At 42.3% G+C, this 18,729-nt stretch overlaps 1 long non-coding RNA gene across 1 annotated transcript; it reads right to left on the reverse strand.

The window, feature by feature from the left end:
- Positions 1 to 11,076: 11,076 nt before the first annotated feature.
- Positions 11,077 to 18,627, reverse strand: LOC118125245. The gene is made up of 3 exons (XR_004698809.2): positions 18,400 to 18,627; positions 15,951 to 16,063; positions 11,077 to 11,282 (listed from the first exon to the last, which is right to left on the reverse strand). It is a non-coding gene; the product is annotated as an uncharacterized LOC118125245 (long non-coding RNA).
- Positions 18,628 to 18,729: the final 102 nt, after the last annotated feature.

Genomic DNA, 18,729 nt, shown 5'->3' on the forward strand with positions numbered 1-18,729 from the left:
GATTAAAGAGCCGTGGAACAAACTGGGCTACCTGCTGCCATGATGTCACGTCTAGTCCTGAACTGCAATGATTAAGATTTAGGGCCATTAAGCAAACTTTACTGGATGCTGTTTGTGGAAAAAAATCAATTAGCTCTTGGCGGCGGAGAAGCGGTTTATGTTTTGGATCTTAGGTTTTGGCTCGTAGTCAGCACTAAGCAGCACATATACAGTAGGTGCAAATGCCTTTTTTTTTGTGGGAAATGTATAAGAAACAGCTGTTTCTTGAAACCACACTTTTGTATTGAGGCTTGAACCAACCAATTATCACTCTTGGATTAAAAGCATCAGCTCCTCGGCTCTTGGGTTCAAGGGTTTGGATTAGTATTGTTAATGCAACAGAGCTACAAGGAGTGTTGGGCATCGGGTAAACTTGAATTTATGTAGTCTATATTTGAACCATTTTCTAATAGTTGTGTAAATGTCGTTACATAAAAGCCAAATAGAAACAGCTAGCAGGAGCAGGGCTAACAAAGATACTGTTAAGTAGCACTATTCAATATTATAGTTTTTTGGCTTAGTGCCCTGTGACTTTTCTGTTTTTCTTCGGTCCTTTTCAGTGAAAATGCTCTGAGGAAACTAACAACAGGCCAAATAAATGGGCTCGACATATCAAAGGAACCAGCTGGTGAACATAACGGCACATTTAGCCACTAAAGAGCCTGACGTTTCTTTTAGATGGAGGCTGAAAACAGAACTGAGAGGAGAATAAATATTAGAAATAAATCTGTCCTGTCCAGAAACTCCACAAATAAATGGTAAGATTGCTTCCTGTGTAAACAGGTAAATAGGTGTAAATAGGTAAGTGCTTGGCAACACATTTGCCACATAAATTTTACTAAATGTAGTACGTCAGTGTTGTATTTACAGCTTGTTACCCACAAAACTCACAAATCATTTCATGCAGTTTTAGCGTCAAATTATTTTATTAATGGACTATTTAGTAACAAGAGCTTTTAAATGAAATCTAAAAGTGTCATTGATATAATATTAATTCCACTTGACATTTTCTTGAAAATGATATTTCGTAAACTTGTACATATCCAGTGAGGTGGAGCTGGCCCAGAAATAGTCGACCTGCATCATATGAAAATCTATTTTGAACAGGACACTTAAAACATCACAAAGGCAATTTTTTTTTTTGTGTATATAATTACTTTTAACCACAAAGGTTTACTATTGTAATTCTCGGGCACAGAAATGCTATTTTCATATGCGCTGTTGATTCGGTTTACAGTACGTTCACTTATCCTTCTTTCACTGAAGTACATGTACCTATTACATTTGCCTTGTTGCAGATTTTGGCCACAGAGTACATCGTTAACGTTCACAACACATCTGTGTTTTACTGTTTTTTGGGGGTAACATACATAAATGGAAAACTAAGGTAACAGATGGCTGAAGCCTGAAAGTAGAAAATGTTTGTAGAGAAGACACAGAGCACACAACCTTTCAGCAGAAATGTGTGTAACAGGTGTGTAGAGAAACACATGCTGATGTTTGTGTGCACAGCAGAAGCTCCTGTGAGATCTCATTGCCGGTTCCTCACCTTTCTGCGCCATCATTTGAGTTCACAGGACCTGCCCAGCCCTCCTCTGCCCTCGATGACCAGGTCTCTGTGTGTGTGATTGATGGATATGAATGGAAAGATAATGCGTATACTCAGTTATTTTTATTTTTATTTATTTATCACCTTTTACTGTCTCTCTTTACCCTTCTTCATTCTTCAGACAACTCAAAGGTAGCCGTGCACCACCCCCACATGGAAGTAGGCTCTTCTCATTGCCTGGGGGCCTCGGCCTCTGAAGCGCTCCTCTGGGAGCTCCCACTGGAGACCCAAGGCCTGCACTCTTAATGCAAATGTGCAGCCACACTTGAATTGAAAATTGGACCCTTGGAACACTTTTTTCCCCACAGACACAGGCAGCGTGTAACACAGATACCCACACATGCAACTTAGACACACAACAAAGAAGTCACCTTCTCCTCCTGCGTACTGCGTCCTCCCTCGGGGCGGTGTTATTTTTGGCTTGGCCTAGGACATATGTCACTGGGGAGTGCGTGTAGCGCCTGGTTAATTAGCACTACCTCAAAGCAGGCATAAAAACGAAGGCGATATTTATTAGGCAGCAGTTTAGCTGCTTGTCATGAGAGCGTGTCAGCGCTGTAAAACAAAATTTGAATGAGTGAGTCAGAAAGTGTTTTGTAACTAACCATAGCAGCCCAGCTGCTCATGGAGAGATTGACATTTCAAGTTTCTTTGCACCAATTAAAAAAAATACATCCTGCCCCGTGTACACTCTCATGAAAGATGTATCCCTCTCCCTGTCATATTTATTTGTTGTAATCAAGCGAACAGAGCGATGTTTGTCCTCCGGTGCTTGCTGTTCATGATTCCTCTTACTCCAGCAGAGGTACAACACTGTTACACACCAGAAGTGTCTGCTAATGTGTGATCATTTACGATGGCCAATTTGAGGTGGTGTATGTAAAAGCAGACTTGTCTAATTTTGCAGTGAAAGCTAATAAATCCCTGAGGTGGCATGAGTATGTGTAACGGTTGGCAGCTGTGGTTGTGATCAAAATTAGTTACGCCCAGTGGTGATGCACTTTACAAGTGAAAAGAACTTTGGTATCGGTGTTCACTGAAATTACATTCTCATATGTGTGTTTATTTCTTCATAGGGGTTTGAGCATGTGCTAGTTTGGCCACAGTTTTCTTGTTTTCAGTCTAGGGCCTTACAATCTGTTACTTGTCGATAGATATCTGCATTTCAACTGTGTCTTAAATCCCTCCCAATTTACTATATAATCCAATTTACTGGCAGAGTGTCCAAATTCTGAGATTGTACATCAGAAGGAAAAAGTAGTGACTGTGGAATTTACACTAACACTGAACACCTATATAGTGGTTGATTCTGGTTTGTCAACACATCACGTTGATGCTCATAATTAAAATTTGGGTTTTTACATGCTTACATATTCAGAAAACACATCCCTTTCCTCACTGTCCATTGCTGCAGCTCCTCTTTTCAGCCTCTGTCTCAAAGACTTAATTCAGCTCCTGTCTCTTTAAGACACTCCCCTTCTGATAAAGCCCACTGCTTACCAGGCTTCATGTGGGGCGTGCCACACTATTTGCTAGGCATGCATTATGCACATGTTATGCATAGTGATATTGTTATATGTTATGTTATATGTTACGTGACATCTCGATGCCTCGGAAGTATCAGCCGGACTACTGACGAGGTGTTTCAGTGTCTCTGTGGATAACTTTCACAATCGAACACACTAGAGGAACATCTCCTCATTTAGATTTTCCATAGACACTTCATTGACACTGGAAGTCATTCCAGTTTATTTTCTGCCCGACCCAAGCACGTTCAGAGTATTTCGGAATAACCACTAATCTATAGAGTAATAATCTATAGAGGATTAAATGAGTAATTCCTCATTTCATCTATTGACTAACTCTTCTTTCACACAGATGAGTGGAAAAAGCTTGGTGCCTCTGCCACATATGAAACTGTTGAACAGGACACTTAAAAAACAGAACCTCATCTGTTTTGATGGAAGTTCAACTCTCTTCAGATGGCTGTTAGGGCTGATGTAAAACACAAGAGTATCCACTTTTCACTTTGTCTCCGTCTAAATCAGAGAAAGAAGTCGTCCAGACGAGGAAAAACAAACGCCTCTTTATTTCAGATCCTTCAATGTGACATTGATGTAGCACGTCACGCACACAAGATCCTTTCACACCTGTTTATCTTCCTCTAGCAAACACAAAGACTGTTGTTTTTGGTTGTGTGTGGAGTATTTTGGCCACTTCACACCTGTCGTTCACATCCCCCCCAGCCTGTTCTTTTCTGTGAACTCAACTAAGTTTCCCAGTGAAGGGGACAAACACATCCAATTTACACAAAAGACAGACAACCGAGTTGTTGTTCCCACTAATATGAAGATTCATGAACAGCCACTTGTTCTGCCAATGAATGACTTGGATGATAAACTGGATTCTCACAACTTGAGTTTCTCCTACAATTAAGTACTCTACTAAATACAATCAGTGGACACGTCTACAGCCCCTGTTCCTCTGGTCAAAACATGGTTAACTGGTCAACATCTGGCTTCTGTCAATGGGAATGGATACAATTAACATTCACACCCGTGTCAAATTACTCTGCAGCAGACACAGGTTTTTATCGGCAGTGATGGCAACATAACACCGCGGTGAACACTGGTAATTTCTTCTTCTTTATTATATCTAGATGCGATTATCTATGACGAGCATTGCACTTCCAAGCGAAAAGATTTTACATCTTGAGAACAATGTGCAACTGCGATTGTTTCCTTCGTATTGTGCAACATGCAACACTAGCAAGACAGCGAGGTTAAGGAGAGCTTCAATAATATTTTCAACGCATTCATGACGTCAAACATAATGAAACAGTGTAAACAAGGTGTATGAGAGGTATTACAACATTATACTGTGACCTGGACGATTAAAGGATTTAGAGTTTGTGATTTCAGGCCTGGTGAAGAGTTTATAGGTTGTGGACGCCAACAGAGACAATGTGAATGGACATTACCTCAGAGTGAGGGTCCATGGAGAGCTGTGTAATGCTTGTAACAGTTATGACTCCTCTCAGGCCTGAGTTTAAATCCTGATTATTTCTCCCTCTAGTTGATATGAAGGTGTGTAAAAGACATATTCCACATTTTCTTTGCGCCACAATATTGAGAAATTATCCAGACTCTCTTAAATCTCTACAAAACATGGAATTAGTATGTCGCTGCTTGTATTTATACAAAACCACTTAAGTTATCAGCACACATCACTCGCACATGAAGCTCAATTTGTCACAGACAGATACAAAGCAGAGCACACTTCACTATAGTGCTGCAAACGTGTTTTTGATTTTACATTACATTAAAGTTTATCATAGCTTTAGCAAATGCACCTTCCTACAAATTATAAAAGTGTGCAGCTGTTGGGATTTCTTGCTGAGTGTTGTTGCGCTCAAGCAGTGATTGTTAGTACAGTAGTGTTATAATAGACAAATTGGTATTTTCCACCTTGTGTGCATGCATAAATGTGATTGCGGCGAGAGCAGCGTGATCACCTATTAGAATAAAACTAGCTCCATTACACTATTTAAAATTATTACTCTGTCTCACCGTTTTATGAGCAGCCATTCAATGGTTCTTACAGTTTTCTCTGTTCCACTTTAACTTCTTACCTCCTATAGCTCTGGCAATTTAGAATAAATAAATTGGTGGCCACATGCTTCACTGCAGAAACATTAGGAAGATGAAAAGAAAGCTCTGTATTCCGGTTCTCTTGCTCTGAGAGGGAGCTGTTGATATTGAAGACATCATTTCTGCTAGACGTGTTACATTTTAAAAATATGATCCATCTTGCCAAGTCTCCTTTGCGAAAAACCGCAAAGCTTTTTCCGAGATCTTTTACTGCGGCCGCCATCTTGATTTCCCTCCTGCGCGGATTGGTTTCAGGGGGACAAAATGAGGCATGTAAATGCTGCCAGACCCGAAGAAACTGAGACTAAGGGTTTCACCAAACTATTGCACTGACCCAGCCACTAATCACAGGTTGCCAAACCAAGTCTTGATAGCTAGTGTATTGACGAACGCAAAATCACCGGGGAAATAGTCATTTACTATCTACTTCCTCTGCGTCTCTTTTTGTCATATCTGACACAGGAAGTCATCTCGTCAGCTGTCAGTGAAGCCCTATATGATGGTGAATCTTATATGGCAACACCCGTGTCACTCACTGAAACAGAGGTTAAGTATTCCTAGTGAATGTTAGCACAGCATTCTTCTAAACCATTTCCATCTTAAAGGGATGGTTCAACGTTTGGAAAAATACATATACACTTAATTTCTTTCTTTCTGAGAGTGAGCCGACATCCGTCTAGACTGGAAGCCGGGGAAACAGTTAGCCTGGCTCAGTTTAAACTGGGGAAATGAGCCTATTGAGAACGCTAGTGTCATATTTACACAATGTTGGCCTACTAGATCTTTATTTTTTTAACCCAGGCATTAATTTGAACCATGTTAGAACTAATTCTCGACCAAATTTATTTATCTGCCTGCTTGCATTTCGGGCTGTAGTGCACGGAGGCAGATTCTCTCGGTGAGCACAGGTCTGGCTGATGTGGTTTTCTATTAAGGACTGATTGCTTGTTCTTCCTCCATTTTTATTGTTCGCAATACTCAAGTGCACAACCACAAATGGTCAATTTGAAATCATTTATTTAAAAGGTTGAATGTACAAAGATAGAATATATTCATAAGTCAGCTTTTAAATTCTAGGTAAGCTTATTTTCTCTCTTTGGACAGCGATGCGCCGTAGCTGTCTCACTTGGCTTGGATTTTTCTAAAGATATTTTTATTGATTGGATAGTAAGACACAAAGCAATGGGCTGGGTCGGAACCGCAGAACCCACGCTAGGCTAGGCTGAACAGGTTTAAACCGTCTTCTAAAGGTCACTCTTGGAAAGAGGATTCCTGAAATGTTGAACTACCCATTTGATAGGCCTCCTTTAAGTAACTACAAAGACTTAGTGACTAGGTCTTTGTGATTAATACTTAAGGGGTTTCTATCAAACAATGTTATAGTCCAGCATTTATTCAACCTCTCCATCAGTGGCTAGGATTTTTGCAAAACTCCCTCCAGTCTTGTATAATTTGATTAATTGATAACACAGCCGACCTGAGGCTTGCTGCGTTACATTTATTCAACACCGAGGTTTTACATATTATTGAAAAGTTGACGCTGAAAATGGCAAAGGGACACGTTGGTTAGTTTTGGCTCGGGAGCCTCGTTCCATTCTAAGAAATGGGTTTGCAGACTACTGGTGCGTAGCCGTTCTCCTTTATTTGACTGTGTGCCTCACTGCGAGAGAGGAAAAAATGGCTTTGTGTAATCACCAACCAGCCATATGGCCTAAAAAAATGTTGGCAACTGTTTTTCTGTGCAGAACATTAAAGAGAGCAAGTGAGAGAGCGAGAGAGAGAGAAAGTGAGAGAGAGAGAATGGGGTGGGGGAGCAGGGAGACATTTCTGACCGCAACTCATAAACCGCACTTTATTTAGACTGGCGTGCACCCATTATTTGTTCACAGGGGCTTTCAGTCAGTCTGAGGGAAATATGTTCCAGCGTGCAGGGGGAGGAGAGGAAAAGGGGGGATGATGGAGGAGAGAGAGAGAGAGCGAGAGAGGAGGTGGGATGAACTCTTGCCAGGTGTCGGCCGTTGCCATGGCGTTCCATCAGGCGACTCCATTGCGGCTCGGCGGGCTCATCAGTGACTGAATGCCAATGGGAGGGTGTTCATGCCGTGGAGAAACCGAAAGTGGCTCTAAAGCACTGGGCTCAAACCTGCCCTCCCCCCCTCCCCCTTCTTTCTCCTCGCTGCCACCCACCCCACGTACGAGAATGTACAGAATATGACCTGTTAGTGTGATGCGTGATTGACAGGGAGAGTCTATATAATGCACTCAAGGCGGACGTTCTCGGTTAAGTGCGTTACCGCGAATTCGTTTTCTGTGACACATGGAAGAGAATTTAAAGTAGGGCCGTATAATTCCCGTTCGGTGGATTGTTTGCTGGTGAGCAGAGTGATGTGCAGGATTTTTTTTGTCGGCTGTACAACCCCAGGCCTTCCACGCACACCCGCCTGTATGGGTTGGGTTTTTTGGGGGATTCGTCACAACGATGTGCTCCAGCTGCAGCCGAAGCAGGAAGAGGGATGTCATTTTTGACATCGCCAATTTGCTTCCAATTCCGAATATCAGTGACATTTTGTCTTAACCCACTCTCAAGCTGCTATGGTATGAATGGTTTATATTATTATCCTCTCCACTACCCATGGTTCCGAGCAGTGTTTTCCATGTTCATGAATATTTTGTGGCATTGTTAGAAACGTCTCCATCATCATCGCTAATACACAAAACAGCTCCATCTCTATTCACCTATATTCCTGCTCGGCGGCAACTGTACACATTCACAAACTGAATAAGCCTCACCCGCTGCAACTCTTAGCAACTGTTGCTATGTGTAACATTGTTGAACTCCACCTCTCGCTCGCTCTTCAAACGCGAATGACTAATCCATCACGGAGCACACTGAAAGCTCTTGGTGAGGCCTCTGGAGCCGCTTGACGCCCCCCGTGACCCTCTCCTGGATGTTTCCTCATTACTTTATAATGTATTCACGCTTATGCTTCCATGGCGCTCGCCCTGGCCTCGTAATGGGAGGAAGCACTGAGCTGTTCCAATGCTTACGAGCCCGGCACAATTTGCACTTCATTTTATTAACAAAAAACAGCCAGCCCAGCTTCTGGCTGTGCCTTGCCAAAGCTCACCAGGCGCCAATGTGCACCGCTGACAAATTTCCTGCAATGTGACGACAGGATAGAGTCTCTCAGCATCAGTGGGGTACCTCCGCTGGCCCCCGGGAGATGCTGTCATTATGCGTGTTTGCAATCATGGGAGCTGAATACCTTGGCTGGAAGTTGGGGGGACTGACAGAGGCAGAGGGGGAAGAAATTGAGAGAGAGGGACAGAGCGAGAGAGCGAGAAAATGAATGTTTCGACTTGGCGGTGTTTTGAGCTTTCTGAAATGCATGTGCTATCATAGCAGTGTTGTGTTTACCACAGCGGGAGGCAAACAGAGTCACAGAGAAGAGGCGCGGAAACGCCAGACACAGTAAAATGAGCAAAATACATACATTAGGACTCTCTGTATTCACTACACACGAGCCGAGCCGAGGTGGAAAAAAACTCATTTCAATATAAATGGAAGACAAGCAGGGAGTGTGTGTCTTTATATCAGCTTTTGAACATCTTTTTTTTTGCTCACCCCTGGAAACATCCAGCAGAAGCCCCGAGACGAGTTTTGCCGGGAAGTCAGGATGTCAATGTTAATTTTCTTCCCGTTGCTAAGGAGACTCTCTCTCACAGAGGCCCTGGTTCCCTCCCCCATGGTCACTGCGCTTTTCAGTCAAAGGAGCCTTTCTGTTTCCAGTCTTCTTCGCTGCGCAATCAGACACCGAGGAACATCTCCACATCAGGCTGCTCCATGGACCGGGAGAGCCCAGCATCTGGGGGCTTTATTGATTTCCAGTGGAGGGAAATGTCTCCCTAGTGAGCCATTCAGAGCAGCTACTTTAGCACACAGCCAATCTTCTGCTGTGATTGTCATGCCAGTGTTTTGATGGCAGGGTGTAGTAACCGCTTGTCTTACACGGGAGTAACACAACCAAGCACTTTAATATATCAATACCATACCCCCCTTTGGGCCGGGGACTTAGCTGGTAGCCATATCAAAGGGAAATTGCTAATGCGAGGACAAGGCACAAGGAAAGCATTGTAAACACGAAACATTTTAGTCTGTCAACGCCTAGTCAGGAGTGGAAATCACTGACACAAATAGCTGTTGTGTGGCTGCCTCAAAACGATCCCTCTCAGCCTCCATAGTCACCTTTCTGACTGACACGCTGCACTAGTTATCATGTAACACATCAGGAGCTTAAGGGGGTTTAGATGATATGCTGCATGGCTTGCATGCACTGCCAGGCATAAACCCTCGTTCACTTAACCGAGCTCGCTGCCTCCCTGCAATTGGACGGAAACGCCACGGCTCAGGTCATTCAATTACCATATCCCCGGCTCCGCAATCATATTCTCACTTGTCTTGTTGGTAAAACTCACTTTTTGGAGTCAAAATCAATCAGTCAGAAGCGGGGGTTTATAGTATGAAGAAGTAAAAAGCATTGTACTGCTGCTCACAGCCTTGTTTTATATCTGATGTAAACCTCTGACGGCATCGTTTCATTGTTACTTGTCCTCTTAAAAAAACATATTCCTTAAAAGAAATGTGCACCAAGTTCAAATACAAACTTTCATAAAAAATAAAAAAAGAAGGTATGTTTAAAATAAGAAGATAGGACACAGTGTTTTGTGGTGGTGTGGTTTTTATTCACCTTTGAAACAGCAAGATACAACCTGAAGGTTTCATTTCCACCTGACAGATTTAATTACATTACAATTAGACAAGAGCTCCCTGCACTTACAACATAATTATTGCACTTTTCTCATTTATAAGTTTGGTTACAGTACAGAATTATGTTAATAAGCTTAGCCCTAGCAAAAACATTATAATTCTGAGCCTTTATTTCACACATGGTTTTCTCCATCAAACATTTAGTCCATGAAAAGTGAAATGATCTCGATCACAGTCTCTTACAATCCAAGGTGACATATGTTGTTCTGTTTGACAAACATTTCACAATCTCAAAGATTTTCAATTTACAATGATATAAAAAGAAAATCTTCACACCAGCTAATCAACAAAAATCTGGAATTCAGGCTTGGAAAAAAAATTGAAATAAAAAACGAATTTTCTTTCGATCAGCTAATTGTTTCGACTCTATTCTGAATGGTTTTTCACATAGTTTTGTTGTGCACGCAGACCACAGACAAAATGTCAGTTACAGTTACCCATAACATGGAAATTGCCTGAGGCGTATAAGACAAGATCCTCCGCTGATTTCCTCTAAGTGCATATATGCAGGCAGCAGAGTTGCTGGGCTGTGGGCTAAACAAGGAAAAAAGACAAAAATGACAGGGATTTCACCAACGAATCCTTTTAGCAGGCCATTGACACATGAATGAGGGGAAAGAGAGAGAAAGGGGAGAAGAGAGGGAGAGAGAGAGGAAGGGAGGGAGAGAAAAAAAAAAAGAGTAGACAACCAATTTGGGAGTAATGCAACTAAAAACTGACAAGTGTAATTTCATCCATCTGGGCCGATGTGTAAAAAGCGCTGCTCCGAACATTCCCCATGATTCCCCCTGATTGATCTTCCCCCGGTCTGAAACACCTATTATTAGCCACGAGCCTAATAGCACCAGGATGGCTCAGCGCTCTCCCAGGGGCCAATTCTCCGGTCATCTGCCCCTCACTCACCACAGCTGTGGAAACCAACCCAGGAGAGGGAGGAGAGACGAGGGGGCGAGGAGGAGATGGAGCTGCCAAGAGTGGGTGGAGGAGTGTACCTATTTTGGGGGGGGGGGGTGAAGGAAAAACAGGGGAGGGAGTAGGTATGGGGTTATAGGGAGAGGGGAGCCGGGATGAGGGGAATGGGAGAGAAGGAGTAGAGTGGAGATGGAGATGGAGAGAAGGGGGACGGGATGGAGGAGAGCTGGAGACCATGCAGCGGCTGGACATGATGCACAGTGGGGGGAAGAACATGAGAGGAAGGTGGGCGTGATGGAAAAGCCAGAGGGGGAGAAAGAGGAGAGAGGGGGAGAAACAGAGAGACAAAGGGAGCAGAAGTTAGTCCGAGGCATTTATATTCTCAGAATAGATAGAAGTAATTAAAATAAAAATGTCCCCTTTTGCTGGATGTGATCATTAAAAAGCATGTATACTCTTAGTGGTGATTCTAATAAAAAAACAAATCAATAAAAGGCTATCACCGGGACATTTATCACCCAGGTGAGGAAGCTGCACTCACATGCTAATGCTCGCCGTGAAGCAGCTCGTCAAAAGACACAATGGCTGCGTCTGCATTAAAACTGCTACTCTGGGTTAACGCACTTTTAATGGAAACATTGCAATGGTCATTTTAAAACCATCTGAAATCTCCCAAAACAGCAATAATTTACTTCAGCATATTTAATAAGCAACAACAGTCAGTATTACATTACACATTATAATGTAGTTCTTAGCAGATATGAGCGTTTGTCAATAAACAACTAGCTCCTCCTGTGGATGTTGCAGTAAAGCCACATAATAAAGGGCAATATAAGGAAATACAGTTGTTATAACATAAAATATGCTTTCATGGGAGGAGAATTTCTGGGTAATAGTGCACGTAAATGTCCTATTATCTGCTTATAGCTACATTGTTTTTATAAATGCGTTAAATGTTAATATTCTGCTGGCAAATGCTAAACAGTGGTATTTTAAGTAAAGTGTCACCAATTAAATCATGAAATTTGCACATTTTGTAGTGTAGTGAAATCGCTCAGTTTGATTCACAGTGAAAAAAATTCAAATTTAAAAAAAAACTCTGAATGAATGACAAAAAAAAAAAATCAATTTGGAAAGGCTGGTGATGGAAGACAAAGCTCTAGGTCCCACACCTATGAATCGCCATTCTGAGTATTGGCAAGGTCAGATGTCAGCAATATGAAAGTTTGCAACATGAGGCTGGGATGTTGATTGCTGTCTGGCCCCTCTTTTGGGTGACTTTGTGCTGGATTAAGGTCAGAAGTCGTCTGTTAATCGGCCCTTCAGCCTCTTTGATTGAGTGAGCCCTCAGGTGAGGCGTAATGCATTTTCAAGGGCAATGATGGCAATAATTGGCTTCCTTCACTTCACCAAAATGGACAAAGTCCTAAAAAGATCTCTCCACTTGAATCTGACAGTTCAGATGAAAATGAAATTAAAGCGTCTGAGGGCTTTTCCATCCAACAAATTAATAGCTAGGATATTACCAGGTCCAGCTTCATTCATGATCTCCTTTGTCAAATCACTAAGCTGATCTGTGGGTTTTTAAAAAGTCAGAGCACCTTGGTCTGTTTCACAGCAGCTGATTCGCTCACTGCTGAGGCCCAAGCAGTGATGTTGAGTGTTAATGCAGCAGTTTTAATTTGATTTATAAAACACTTGTCACAAAATCTAAAAGTTAATTGATTTGATTAGATTTTTTACCCTTGTTCTCTTCAGGTGCTTTTCATTTTCTCCAAAAAAAAACTCAAAAGACATTTGAAAGCTAATTTTATCCTCAGGTAGTAGTGACACTACAGAACAGACATTGCTTTCTATACATACATCACCTACACAGTATTTCTACAGGGACTTTTAATGCATCTTGCAATACAGTATGTACATTATATTCCTGTGGTTTTATTTAATGCGTCTGTTGTGCTCAGCAATAAGTGAATTCTGACTTTAAGCTTGTTTTTTTACATTCTTCAATGACATTTCTGTAATATTTAGGTTTTTTTAATTGTTCATATAGTTTAATTAGCTGTTTTTACCAGATTATTTCATTATAATAAGCTCCAGTAGATGACAGAATATCAAATACAGGATTTAAATTATAAATGACTGAATTGTGCATAATAATAATAATGAAAATAATTATTGATATTAATATAATCAGTTATTTGAAAATGTGTACTGTGGAACAAAGAAAGCCTTTTAACTATCTGACGTGTCCATTTATTTAAACATTTAAACATTCTGACATTTGTTAGATCTTTACACTAATCAGAGATTCGTCAGAACTGTCTCTTCATTTTCTCATCTTTCACTGCAAAATAAGCAGGAATATGGCAAAATCCTAAATTTGAACATTTGACATCAGTCCAAATGGAAACTTCAGGCCTTCCACATCGTTTACTCACTCTCTCAGACTTTCGGTGAGTAAGAAAACAAGGACTTAACAGCACAAGGACCAGACTAAAACCTTCGCATGCAGCCTGATCTGAAGTTTCAGGTAGGAGTGTCTTAAGGTGCGGCAGACAAAGGTCCACAGCTCTCACCTGACAACCTCCTGCAAACCCACAGCTCATGAGAACCCGAGCTGCGTCTGAGATTAAGACGTGCTCGTCCACCACCTCCCTTTAGCCCATTCCACAGGTGTGACTCTCTCTCTCTCTCTCTCTCTCTCTCTCTCTCTCTCTCTTTTTCTTCACTCTTTCTTTCCACTTCAGCTCACACTGTGCTCTTAAATTTCATGCTCTTTATTTTGCAGTCAGTGTTGGCCATTGTGTGCAGCATTCATTCCTACGTGAGAGCCAGGCCTTTCCTGTTGGAGCACACACCATTTTGTCAATGCTTTTTTTGTGTGTGCTGTTCATGCATTCAAGATTCACGTGTTGATGTTTTCCCCCTGAGAAATGAATCAACAAGAGATTCCCAACCAAATCATTGTTAAAAGTAATTTTTCACAGATTTTCATATGAGCTAGTTTGTCTTTCTCCATTTTGAAGCACTTCCTGAAGACAGCACTCTTTCCTGTGTTTATCTGGTTGTATGAGCGGATGAAACTCAGTCTCAGGCCTAAGAAACATTTCAATGGCTCAGTTGTGTCTTTAATTACTGTGCATATGCTCCCAATTTTATGTGTAATATATAATCTTTACTCTTTTAGGCCTAAGAAAGACTTGTGTGTGTGTGTGTGTCTATCAGGCCTTCTTCTTATGTCTGTGTCCACATCTTTTTATATATCAAAATGACAAGATATTTGTGTTTAACCCATAGAGGTTTAACCCTACAGGATATTTACCAAAAGACAGTATTTCCTTTCTTTTTAAATTATTAAACAAAAAGAGTGTGTATCATCTGAATCTGCAATCCAGAGAAGCCATTTTTAAATACATTTCCAAACCAAAAACGCTAATAAACTCAATCTAACAACCTATTATTATTAGTATTACTATTATGCTCCTACAGGGGACAGACAGTTGTGGTGGCACGTTTAAAATCCCGCCACTATTTATTATATTTTTTTTTGAGTGTTTCGCCATGATCGAGTGTTCCGGGTGTCACTGGCGCGCAGCGGAGGCGCGCTCAGAGCACCTGCCTGCTCGGACACAGACAGTGGACCCCCCCACCCACCAGTACCTCACCACAGGGTCTGTCTGTGTCCCTAAAAATAATCCTTAAATCACATGTTCATCATCGAAAAACCACAAGGGGTGGACCAAAAAGTGTCCTCCATCCTAACATTAGACAGAGTTAAAAAATAATTCTGTTATAACAACAACAACAACAACAACAACCACAATAATAATAGTAATAATTCATATTAATACTATATGGTGTTTTTACATGATTTTTAATATGGTAAGTAGACCTTTGTTTCAATCAGTTTACTGGAGATGCAATTAATATGATTATTGTGATGATGATGATGATGATGATGATGATGAGGATGATGAGGATATTAACAACACAAACACAAACATGAATATTATTATTATTATAATGATTATTATTATTATTTCTAAATTCTAATAAAGGCATGTTTTGGTTAATTCGTGTTCGTCGCTGCGACACGTTACTGTTCCTGTGTACCTGATGCTTTTCAGTGTTTCAGGAGTTAATTCCTCTCTCTGTCTCTTGCTCTGTGTGTATGAGCAGCACAGATGAAAAGGCGCAGTAATTATTCCAGGAGGTTGGGAACTAAATGATTGTCTTTGAAGTAGGCCCGGGCCTTGGACTACATTAGAAGCCAAGCATGTGATTTGCAACTGTTGAAGTAAAAAAAAAAACCTTCACTCTGCTGCTGCAGAAAAAAACATGGAAAAATGAGGAGGGTGGATTCTCGGCAAAAGGAAAATGGTATCTTTGTTTGCTTCCCTTTGTTTACCGGGGGATTCTTTCTCATTTCTCTCCCCCTTTTTTCATTTTTTACTAATTCATTTCAATGGCTTTCAAACTGGAAAATGGAAATGTTGCTCCTGCCCTCTATTTCGGCGGCAGCGTCCTGGCAACAGAGCAATTTTCTATCATCAGGGATAAACGGCATCGAACAGTACATTCTGATAAAAAAAGGGAGCCCATGATTGCTGGCCTTCCTGTCTGTCATCTACCGACCAAATCCTCTCCTTCAAGACAGACCACTGTGCTGTCAGACCTAATAATGTCGCGTATTAAGTCGAGAGAGGGAAGAAGGGGGGACCGATGCGCGCCTCGGGTCTCTTTTCACCCACATAAAATCCAAATCAACTATACGCAGCTCCTTTTGTTACTGATCTCCTGCAGGATCATAAAAGAGACATTTGTCCTGATCATAACCAATTGAAAAAAAAAACAAATAATGTGGCAAAAATAAAGGATAGATGACGTTTTCTCATGCATATTCTCATACCAAATTTCAGAATTTTACGTTTCTCAGCCGTCCCCTCGAAGACAAATGACAGCATGTAAAATAGCCACATGGCTCGGTGCAGGAAACGGAGCCATGCAATCACTCAGGTGGGCCTAAACATGCAGAGAGAGAGGGCGACAAGAGAAACAAGCAGTCTTAATTAGGACACAGGCCCTGAGAGGGACCAGTGCGGCTTCAGTCGTGCCAAATTAAATCCATTAGTCGATGAGAGGGGCTGAGAAGACTCGGTGGTGCAGCCCCTTCTTTGCTTATTTGTGGTCATTTAGCCGCAATACTACCAAGCTTCACCGGGTCCATCTGAAGGCCCCTGCACCTGGGGCCATACATATGCCAATTCTGCTCTTTACTGCATGGAGAGATAATGCAATCCTAATTTATGATGCTAAACTTATTGTAAACAGTCGCGCGCCTGGGGGTGCGTGGTTTTCTTTATGACAAAACCACACTAATTTTTCTTGGTGTAGTTGCTCGCTCTTCCAAAAACACATCAAAGCGCCGCCATAAGTGGGTTTGCATTCGAAACGCTTTGCGCAATTTATGTGCGTATATGCGGCGCGCAGCCATTTGGGCACGGATGGTTTCTGCAGGAGCGTTACAGAGGCGGATATGCTGTGTGTATGTGAGGGGAGGCTGCTCCCACTAACTGTAGTAACAATGACCTGTGTTCAACTGACAGCTGTGTGGTATGCATCTGCTCTTCCCTGCGCCACTTCCCGCCCTTCACGCGGCGGAGATGGAGAGCCGTTGACGCCTGGCTGTCTGTGACGCGCCAGTGGCTTTGCGCTGTGGAGAAGGGAGACATGTTGTTTAAGTGGCTCCCGGTCTCTGTCTGCAGTGACAAGCCTCAGAGTCCCGGCAGACGCCCGGGTTTCCGGGTGGCTTTTCCTCCTTTTGCAGCGACCGACCGCGAAACGCCAGGCCTCCAGCGACAATTATGATCTGCCTCTCGCATGATCTGTGCGTTAACGCTTAGAGATGATTCACACATGTGGCCGGATAGACAAGAAAAAAACCTCACACTGCTAAAATAACCAGTGACACACATTCAGGGAGAGGAGGAGAGAGGGAACTAGTTTTACTTTTGAAACTGGCCTCCTGAGAATGTGTGCCTAGCTCCACCGTGTTTTACGCTTGGCCCTATATCTGCGTAATGATAATCCCAGTTTCGTTTGAGGTGCCTTGAGGATATAAAAATGGACACACACTATACCTATAAAAAAAAGAACTTCAGGTTACACCAGCAGCCGTATAGTTTAAAAATATACTCCGTTTTCAAGCACCTCAGACAATGTCAGGGAAATCCCAGGCCTGTGCCATCCTTCCACAGCGGTTGGATATTGGAGTGATTTTAGAGAGTCATTCATCAGCGTTTATAAGACAGCTGGAAATAAAGACCACTTCTGTTAAACCACCACTGTCATGGATTGTACTGAAGGTCAATCATCTACTTAGGGACCGAGTGATTTCTAGATTTGCAGCTTGAACGCTGTTCATTTTGACATTTCGACAAACTGAAATATAAAATAATTTCTCTCCAGAAGGAGGCTATGAACTCCTGTAATCCAAGATTATACTGCATGCTGGGGGAGAGTCCTGCAGAAGCCACGGTGCAGCAGGTGAAATTTAAAAAGCGTAATGCCTAATCTTTATTATAAAACATTTACACAAACCCAAATTGCGCTTAAAACAAAAACCAAAGCATGGGTTATACATTATGTCCATTGATCATTATGTCCATTGATAACATCCTGTTGCAGGCCCACGGTTGCTTCATGGGCCTTGCAATTAGACACGGTTGTCAACATGCATGCAATGGGCTTCATCTTAAACTTTTCAAAAGCACCGAGGTCGAGTATATGTCATGTTCTCTCTGTTCGAGCAAATCCGTCCTTTCACCACATCACTTAATATCACTGGGCCTAGAAAAGCCTCACAACACGCCTGCGGGACACCAAGACATTATACCGCACTGCTGTCCCGCAATTTAATAATCCTGCGGTGGCGCGCGCACACACACACACACACACACACACACACACACACACACACACACACACACACACACACACACACACACACACACGATGCTGCAAAAACTCTGCAAGAATGGAGATGTGTCATTTAATCGAGCCCAGAGGGTTTTTAGCCCGCAGGTATATAAGCAACCTGCACCAACGCAAAGCATGCGTGTCTTTGTAGTGAGCACTCACAGGCGATTAGAAAAGGTGCAGGATCTGGTTTCTCCTCTGCGTGTCCAAGTGGAACACGGACAGGGGAATTGGCCACTATGTAAAATCACTGAGGGGTGACCAAGGTGCGCGCTGCGAGAGCTGCAAGGCGCACGGTGCGCCTGCAATACTGGATTATCAGAGGCAATAAAAAACATTTGACCGATGTCAGGCAACGCAAACACAAAAGTGGCTCTTACCTGCAGCATGCACCTGGAGATTCAGAAGTAGGCTATACTCTGATTTAAAACAAAAATATTCGGAGTAAGAGAGTCTGGAGGAATAAAACCAATCCGTATGCATGTGCTGCGGCTCGCGTCCCAGCCTGCATGTGCTCCTCTCTTGCTCCGCTGCTGTAAAATGATTATCCGGCTGGGTTGTGCACTTTTTAAATCCCACAAAGTAAATAACAACCGTAGCTGCACGGCGATAATAGCAAGGTACCAAGTTCTTGCTCCAGAAAAGGAGAAAATTGAAACTAAACGCAGCATTTAGACAACCATTTTTGATAAGAGGATAATTGAGGCGAC

The sequence above is a fragment of the Hippoglossus stenolepis genome, chromosome 17 (assembly GCF_022539355.2).
Source record: "Hippoglossus stenolepis isolate QCI-W04-F060 chromosome 17, HSTE1.2, whole genome shotgun sequence".
Taxonomy (NCBI): domain Eukaryota; kingdom Metazoa; phylum Chordata; class Actinopteri; order Pleuronectiformes; family Pleuronectidae; genus Hippoglossus; species Hippoglossus stenolepis.